This window comes from Microtus ochrogaster, linkage group LG9 (assembly GCF_000317375.1).
Source record: "Microtus ochrogaster isolate Prairie Vole_2 linkage group LG9, MicOch1.0, whole genome shotgun sequence".
Classification (NCBI taxonomy): Eukaryota; Metazoa; Chordata; class Mammalia; order Rodentia; family Cricetidae; genus Microtus; species Microtus ochrogaster.
The window spans coordinates 30,314,424-30,324,075 of record NC_022034.1 but is presented as its reverse complement, the minus strand read 5'-3'; the positions used below and the strand labels follow the sequence as shown (position 1 = coordinate 30,324,075).

The 9,652-nt window shown below is 39.0% G+C and overlaps 1 pseudogene; it reads left to right on the top strand.

Annotated features, from left to right (window-relative positions):
- The first annotated feature begins 2,705 nt into the window (after nt 1-2,705).
- Nucleotides 2,706-3,096, top strand: LOC101991215 (annotated as a pseudogene).
- Nucleotides 3,097-9,652: the final 6,556 nt, after the last annotated feature.

Here is a 9,652-nt window from a genome sequence, read left to right as displayed (position 1 = left end):
TCGGTTTTGTGGAAGACATCCTATGGTTCCAAGACTCCACTGTTAATCTACTGCAGGAAGCCAGAGAAACCTCATATGCTATCCAGTTGCTGCCTGGCACTCAGACCACAGCTATGTTCTTTGTGCTGCCCTGAACCCTGTGTGCTACCCAGAATGTTTTTCAGGCCCTTCATAGACCTGGTCTGATGTTCCTGCTGGGCATTCAGGCTTCCTCTGATGGCAACCCCCAAAAGGATGCCTTGTTAGCAGCTTTCATTGTTTTAGCATTACCTTTAGTTTGCAATAGAAGGCAAGGCCCTCCCTGGAAGGCCACGTGCCCTGCCTTATTTCTCAAGCTTCACATTAAGCGTATAATCTGACAGCCACAATATCAGAAAAAAATTCAAGAGGGGTATGGAAAGTGGACTTCATGGCCAGAGATGCAAGGGGATAGATACTCAGAGGACATAATAGCGAGAGTTCAATGGCATAGGTTGTAATTGTTCCCTGGACCAGCCTGATATTTGCAAGGTCTGTGAAATACCTAGAATGGAATGTGGTATTTTTCTAATCTCCATGGCTACACCTTCTTGACTAACAGTAGTTATGGATCACTTGTGGCCCTTAGCAATCATGGTGACTTAACAATACAGATCCTAGCTTATCCTGATTTCTTCTGGACAATGAGCATCCATCTTTTGGTGTAGGCTCCTTAGTGCCTTGCACATTAGTGGCTCCATGGGAGAGCGGGAGCATTCACAGGCGAGAGGGCCACAGGCAAGAGGTAATCACATGGATGACTCAGGGGAATAATAGGGGACTCTAACTTCTGTCGCATTAAGTTCAGCTGTTGCAGATAAGGAACAAACGCAGGAGGGATTCACCCCAACAGTTCATTTAATTTTTTAAAACACTGTCCAAACATCTGGTATGCTGATATACACACTTCTGCACTTTTGAGGTAAACGGGTTACCTGAAAGCAAATGCTGTGACAGATGTTAAAACCATTGTGAGAGGCTGGAGAGATGGAGGAAGAGCTGTGAGCACCGGGTGCTCCTTCAGAGGATCCAGATTGTGTTTCAGTACCCACATAACAACTCACACCTATAACCCAGTTCCTGGGGGTTCCGCACCCTTTGTTTGCCTCTGAGGATATACATGTATATGGTACACATGTGCAGGAGCTCACACATACACCTGAAATAAAAATAAATCTAAAAAAAAATCACTTGATAGTGTAATGGCAGAGAGCCCTCCTCCCCAATAAGTATAACATTATGGGGAACTTTAAGAGATGATTCATAGTGTCTGTTTTATTTTGCTTTAAAAATTTATATCATGAAAATTTCTCAAGCTTTTACATGTTTTTGGAAACATGACATCAGTGCTTATATGCCTCTCCACACTGTATTTTTTAACACATAAAGGCAAACATCATTCCTTGTGTGACAGGAGCTTGTTCCCAGTTCTTTTGCTCTGGGATGTCCCCATATTCTGCTCAGTGAATGAGACAATAGCAAGTTTGAACGTGTCTGACTTGTGAACTCAAATTGTTAAAGAATATACGCTATAATCTGTAAGGCAATAACAAAATTAATAATTAAACAAAGTAGAATGTGGTAGTAGAAGATGAAAATCAATCTGTAGTACAAATATAAAAGGCAAGAACAAATGGGACAAAAAAGAAAAGATTATAAAATTAAGCCCAAGTTCATTAAATAGTCACATGAATATAAAAGAGTTAAATAATCAAAATAATTTCCCTTTTACAAAGCGGGGAAATACACACTACGCTGTTCTGATCCCACACAGTTTTTCTTTTGATGGTATTCTCCTTTTCTTTTGTTAGTCTGTTTTGTTTTTGTTTGCGGCTAAAGGTTGAGGATTTAAAGGCAGCAAAACCTAAACAAAACGTGAAAGCCTTATTCACGTTTTAATAAATGAATGCCGCGGTTAGAAAAGGAACCGGCACCCCTCCCTAGAGTTAATTGCATCCTGATTGCCGGTGTCAGGAGGAAACCTTGGCAGACAAAACACCGAATTACCTGGTTACCCTTTTCACATAACTCATCCCTGAGCAGCCCAGAGGAGCCCCGAGAAAAGCCTTTGTTTTTGTTACCATAGCCTAATTCAAGCCAACAAGAAGGCTGACTTTAAGAACCGCAGAGAAAGGATTAAGGTGCCAGGTTAGGTAACATTCGCCGAAAGCTGGGCTTTCAACAAAAACAAAAGAACCGCACCATCTCAAGGACCATTCCAATCCTCAGTGACTGGCAGTCGGTGTAGCTTTTATTTTTTTAATTCAAATGAGTTCTCTTGCTGTGGTAACTACTCCATCAGAAACAGGGGCAGATGTCCCCAGAACATATAAAGAGAATTCTGCTACTGCTTCTAACTAAAAAGAAAAAGAAAAAAGACAAAGGAAACCCTCAATGTTCGTTCTATTTGTTCTTGAGTTTTATTAACAAAATTTTTAATTCATAAAACTTGAAGCAGAGTATTCTGTCATGATGATATGCTATTCTGCAAATAAGAAATATGTTGACATCTTTTACTTACTAAGAGCAGAGGTCAGTGGACTTATATAATAGGCATTGAAGGCCATACCAGCCTGTGTTAAAACTATGGGGTTGTTCCATTGTAAGAGAAACGCGAGCACAGATCACACACAGATAGATGAGTGCGGGTGGAACTGGATCAGTGCAGTTCTAAAAAAGCTTTATTTATGCCTTTCCAAATTGGGCCTGGCAGAATAGCTCCCAAAAAGAGGAGAGGTGAAAAGAAGGGCTGTTCTGCCATCAACCAGATGGTGACACGAGAATACACCATTAACATTCACAAGCACATCCATAGCAGGGGCTTCAAGAAGTGTGTCCCTAGAGCACACAGAGGAATCCAGAAATTTGCCATGAAGGAGGTGGGTGTGTGTGCTTTGATACCAGACTCAATAAAGCCGTCTGGACCAAGGAGTAAGGATTGTTCCATACGGTATTCATGTATGTTTGTCCAGAAAACGTCATGAGGATGAGGACTCACCAAACAAGCTCTAGACATTGGTAACTTACGTACCTGCTACCACGTTCAGCAATCTACAGTCAATGTGGATGAGAAACTAACCTGCTGAATGTCAAATAAAGTTGGGGAACTACATTCATATTTTGGTTTTCCTTTTTGTTGTCTGCCCCACTGGAGGAATTTTTGGTATTGTTTAGAATAGAGTCTAAGGGGTACTGTGGGGAGTTATTTAAAAACTGCTGCTCTGGGTACTTGGGAAGTTGGAACTATGTGACCTGTTCTTTTCATAGGGAAAAAAAAAAACCCTTTATTTACAAAAAGATGCAAGGAACCCTAATCTGAGAGTTAAAAAAGGTTTGCAATTGCAGAGCACATTCCCCAGGCTTAAGTCTGACTTTCGAGACAAAACTCCTGATTTTTTTTTTTTTTTTGCTTCAAACACTTGCAGTTCCTGTTGACCCCAAAGCACCTAGAATGTCTGTTACCATCTTTGCTGAAGGTTACTTCCTTCTTCTGTGCTTAGGTGGCTTCTCCTTCTTTCATGAACTTTACCTGGAATCTGTTTTTCCACTGTTGAAAGAAAGAGCCTCTCTTCAGCTTTACTTTCTCTTTTTACACAATCCCCACATTTCCTGCTTTCGTCCTATTTTGTACATGTGCAGAAATGGAAACAGTCTTGCACTGATGGGGATTCAGCCTCAGGTGGTACCTGTGCAGGGTTGGCCACCCCTGAAGACCCAGCATGCTCCTCCTTCCACGGTGCAGCCCTGGCAGCCTGTCATTCCCACTCCTACCAGCATTGTCCCTTTCCAGTACTGTGTCTTTCCTGAGGGGTAAGACTATGCTTAAATGGAGCAAGAGACACTCTACCTTTTGCTTGCAGTCCTCTTATGCACGTTCTGTAGAAGTAGAGTGAGAACATGCCTCTAGACTATGGTTTACTGAGCATCTGAACTCTTCTTCCATAGAGTCATTTTGTAGGTCTTATTCCAGTCTAACTTGTATCTCCAAGGGTACTGCTATACCCATGTTAGAGTCTTCTGTATGTGTGGTGTTTATTTTTACTGACTAAACATTTCCGTATGGCCCATAAAATATTAAGAACAAGCAGAAATTGTGTATGTGTGTGTGTAAATGTGTGATATGTTAGGGATGAAAGCCAAGGATTCTTGATGCGTAGGAACAGACATTACTACTACTGACCTTTATTCCCAGCCCCATAATTGAAATTGAGTACTTTTGGGACCTTGTATAATATAGAGATTGTAGATTTAGGAGGACTTTCTTTTTTGTTTCTTTGATTTTCTTTCTTTCTTTCTTTCTTTCTTTCTTTCTTTCTTTCTTCCTTTCTTTCTTTCTTTTTTTTTTTAAAGCCCCATATTCAACGATGGATACCATCAATAATGGATATACGATTACTTGGGCTGAATCCTTAGGCACATGTCAGACAACGTGTGAAGGAATGAGAATTTTCCATGGGAGAGATGCAATGGGCTGGGTATGTGGGACAGAAAGTGGTAATGCCTGTTAGAAGAGCACGAGATCTCGTGGGCTGAAGAGCTAGATAAGAGCACAGATTGCTTGAGTAGCAGCTATCACATAGGCAAACAGCTAAGAGGCTGCAGATGGTCCACGGACGTGGCAGAGAAAATATATCTTTTGGAGATTGCACTGTTCGTTAGACCAAAGTCTATAGGGCAAGTTAAGAAGAACTGATATTTTAATAATTTTGAACACTCAAATCAATGATCACAAACAATTACCCACTTATTTTAGTTTCTGATTTTTCAGCAGTTTTATATCATATTTTTAAAACACTTAATTAGATTTATGGTGAAGTCTGTTTCTCTCTCATAAAAGAATGATACTTGTTTTATTTTTATTTCAAATTCCAGTTCTTCATTGGTGCTGCACGGGAAAGTAATTGATGTATATGTCCTGTGGCATACAACTGGCACTTGTTTATTATAGAAGAGAACTATTTTTTATTGAGTCTGCGATATTTAAAAACATACAATCCTGTCATCTGCAAACCTAAATTTTACTACTTCCTTCTCAATCTACACAACATTTATTTCATTTTCATGCCTTCTAAGATAGCTAAGATGCCCACTATAATGTTTCACTTGAGTGGCAAGAGAACTTCACTGCTTCATTCTTAGCCGCATACTGTTAACTACAACAGCTGAGATTTACATAGTTTTAAAGGTCTTCTTTCTCAAATTGAATAATTTTCTGCTTATTCACAACTTGCTGAGAGTCTTTTTAAGCAATTAATGATTGTTGGGGATATTTGGTCACATTGTGAGTCCTGAGTTTGTGGTGATTAAATAAAATCAACCTTGGGTCATGAGGCTGATGAGCAGTTAGTTGACAAAGAGTAATCATAGATCATCAAGGGCCGTCCAGGAGAGATGGTGAGACATGGGAAGAAGTTGGGGGGCACTTGGAGTGGGGCAGGTCTTTCTGGCTTGGCAGAGTAGAAGCAAGGGGCTTTTCAGAGATACCAGAAAGAAGGGAAGGGTAGCTTTGTCTACTCAGCTTCTCTGAGCTTGCAGATTTTCACAGCAGCCTTTGAATATCGAGTCTTATTTATAAATAGAATGATGGAGATTTAGTTAAAACTACCTTTAGCTACAGAGCCCGTCCCTGCGGGAGCAGAGTTCCCAACAGCCTGCAGTCTCAGTGGCCAGACCACTGCTAGAGAAACAGGCTGGTAACTTCAGAGTTTCAACTGCTGGCTGAGATAGCAGTAGGTTAGGGTGCAGCCACTGTGCTGACGTTAAAAACAACAAATGATACTAAATTTTGATGTTTTTCTTCATGAATTTAAAGAACTATGCAATTTTCTCTCTATTTTTTTTTTTTTTTGTCTTTAAAGTCTGTTTCATTTAAGTAACCAAATTAGTTGACACGGAGTCTATTCGGGGCTGAGATAGTCCCTCTGAAGGTTCAAAGGCACATTCCTCGTCTATCCTCCTACGATCGTGAATGTCAACAGAGCCTTTTCAAGACTCAGGTTTAGACGGGATTAGGTTGTCCACCTATGCATACAAATCTAAAATCTTATAGGAGAGGGCACATGCTCCTTAAAGACAGAAATATATAGAAGAGAACTACTGGTTCCATATAAAGCAAATTTCAGAGCAAGGAAAATGATCAGAATCACAATCAGGACCATTGTTCAAGAAGACATAAATATTTTTAATATGTGCTCACTTTGTGATAGAACATTAGAATGGATGGGGAAACAATAGTTATCAAAATTGTGGTATGCAGTAAAGTTGGATTGTGTTTTTTTCCTTCCTGTGGGAACTTAGTGGAACTTTGGAGGAAAACGTGGACTCTCTAAAACCATAGCCTCAGGCCTTTAATTCTCGCACTTTGACAGAACCCCCAGATGTTTGTCAAACTTACCACTTAAGTTCCAGTTTGGCTGTCATCAACTTTGGTTTCAGGTGAACTGACCTAGCTTGTTATTTTTCTCTATTCAGTAGTTATCTGCCCTCAACTTCTCAAAGTTACAAGAAAAAGAACTGGCATTTGTTTTTCTTCAGCTTTTTTTTTTGTTGTCGTTGTTATAAAGTGAGAACCCAAGTTCTTTTTATGTCAAAGCCAGATTACAATTAATCTTTTAATCTTTCAAGGTGACATTTATGTGGATGAAAATTCAAGTTAGTAAAGAGCACAAATTGTCAAATATATCCACGCTCATCCTTGGCTTCCAACCTCTTTCCAAGGGCTTCTACTCATGTCTTTTTCAATGCATTTTCTGAGGGATAGCTAAATGTTTAAGGTTAGTCTGATCTACATACTGAGTTCTAGACCACATGGCAAAGAACCCCAGGTTATGGAAAACTCTCAAATGACAGCATATTCTATAAACTGTTTTGTCCTTGCTTTTAGAAAAGCAACACATTTAAAGACAATTCCATATGAATTTCATGCTTCACATTATGTTAAGAAACTATTTGGTATTCCATCATAGCCACATGTTAAAGCATATTTAGCTTTTTATTTTTTTTCCTTTAGAAGATGTTTAATCATAGACAAGTCAGAGTGACAGACGCAAATGACATGCTTGGGACAAGTAAATATACCTTGGCCTCCTGATATTCAAATATGACTTTGGATGAAGAAATAGTTCTCAGAAGTAAAAAAAAAAATGGGTAAGTGAAGGTCATCAAACAATGCAGAAGTCTCTCTCAGCTCTTGCCTGTAACCAAGGTTACTGGAGGAGAGGTTGCTCTCGCTACATAGAAGAAAAGCAACCCTGTTCCCATCAGTTCTGAAAAGAAAGGCAGGAACTGGAGAGATGGCTCAGAGTTTAAGAGCACTGGCTGCTCTTCCAGAGGTCCTGAGTTCAATTCCCAGCAACCACATGGTGGCTCACAACCATCTATAATAAGATCATTTGCTATTCCAAAATGTGCCTCACTGGCTAGTCCTGTACTCTCCCAGTGTGGGAGATCCTTCTGTCTGTGTGTTGCTTTTCTTGGTTAATGAGTAAAGAAACTGCTTTGACCTGTTGATAGGGCAGAACTTAGGTAGGTGGGGAAGATGGAACTGAATGCTGGGAAAAGAAAAGAGTCAGAGACATGCCCTGGATTGGCAGCCAGAGGCAGATATGCCGAGTTTTACCTGGTAAGCTACTGCCACACAGATTAATAGAAATGGGTTAAATTAATATAAGAGTTAGCCAATAAGAAGCAGTGATTTAATTAATACAATTTTTTGTGGTTATTCGGGGACTTAGCTAGCTGGGCGGCCTGAACGAACAAACGGCCTCCTTCTACACTCTCCTATATCTTTCTGTGATAAAGGAGCATTTATAAAGTGTGTTCTAAGAAATGCAGAGATTCTGGGGTAACATAATGCAGCTTTAACTATGATCCATTTATTCTTATTGCACACAAATAAAAATTCCTTTTTGTTTCTCTATATCCTTTCTAATATTAAGTAAAAATGGCAGTTTGTGGTTGTCATTTGCATTTCTTTTGAATGACATTGTATATACTTTCTTATATTAATGATTCTTTTTCTGTTTCTGTCCCTTGATCATTTTTTTCTATAGACTGGTATTGTTTCCTGTGCAGATAAAGGAATCATCTAGATAATAAGGACTTAACTTCAATTCTAATGACTCAAAACGATAGCTGCTAGCTTTGTTTTCAAATTTGGGGTTCAATGGTATCAAACATAGTTTGGATACTGAAAGGTCTCCCCAAGGATCATGTATGCAACATGTGGTACCCAGCTAAGGCAGTACTGAAAGATGATTGGATCATGAGGGCTCTTCTCAATATTGAGTTCATAGCTAAATGGACTATTAGGGAATAGGTGACCAGGATGTGGCTCTAAAGGGGATAAATTGCTTCAATTCCTTTGCTCTGTTTATCTACTCTCCAATTGCTATACGATGAACAGTTCTGCTCTACCACATGCCCCCTGCCACCTGCAATGCTCTCTCATCTTCACCTTAAACGCAAAGCAAGGGAGCCAGTTGATTATGGATCAGAACTTCTGAAGTGATGAGTCAAAACAAAAAATTATTCCCTCAAAGTTACATTAGATATTTCCTGAAGAAATACCTTTGAAAGGTGTTTTAATTCATGCATTTCATGAATGTTCTAGGAAAATACATCTCATGTACTGTCTATAGTCTACTAAATGGTTATGACCTAAGCTTTTGCACGTTCTTTCATTGACCAATCAGCTGGATATGAAGAACTATGTGTCATGAATACCTCTGTAAGATTGTGCAGATTTCAATTACTGTCATCATATTTTTACAGAGGTAAATGATTATAGGCTCTGGAGAAGTGAGGAAATAAGTGTGGATAATTAATAAATGGTAAAGGGGGTCAAAATGCATGAGCAAATATACAAATAGCCAAGTCTGTATTACACAATCAGGGACATCTGATTTTTGACAAAGAAACCAGAATTATACTTTGTGAAAAAGGCACCATTAGGAGGTGCTGGTCAAACTGGACAGCTGCATGTAGAAGAACACAAATAGATCCATACTTATCACCCTGTACAAAACTCAACTCCAAATGGATCTAGGACATCAATATGAGAATAAATATATTGAATATTATGGAAGAGAAAGTGAGGAATAGTCTTAAACTCATAACACATTAGTGACATTAGCACAGTCAATGGCTTTCTGAACAGGACACTGATAGCATAGCAGTAAGACCAAAAATTAATAAATGGAACCACAAAAAAAAACTGAAAAGCTTCTATATTACAGAGGAAACCATCATTCAGATAAAGTGGCATGCTACAGAATGGTAAAGGATCTTTATCAACCCCTCCAATAGACGGTCACTAATCTAAAATATACAAAGAACTAAAAAAAGGACATCAAGAAAACAAATAACCCAATTAAAAATGAGATTTTGAACTAAAGAGAGAGTTTTTAAAAGACAAAACACAAATGGCTCAGAAACACTTAAGGAAAAGTTCAACATTCTTAGTCATCAGGGAAATGTGAATCAAGACTACTTTGAGATTTCATCTTACACCTGTCAGAATAGCTAAAATCAATAAACAAACTATAGCTCATGCTGGTGAGGATGTGGGAAAGGGGAATACTTGTCTGTTGCTCATGCGAGTGCAAACTTTTACAGCCACTGTGGAAATAAGTGT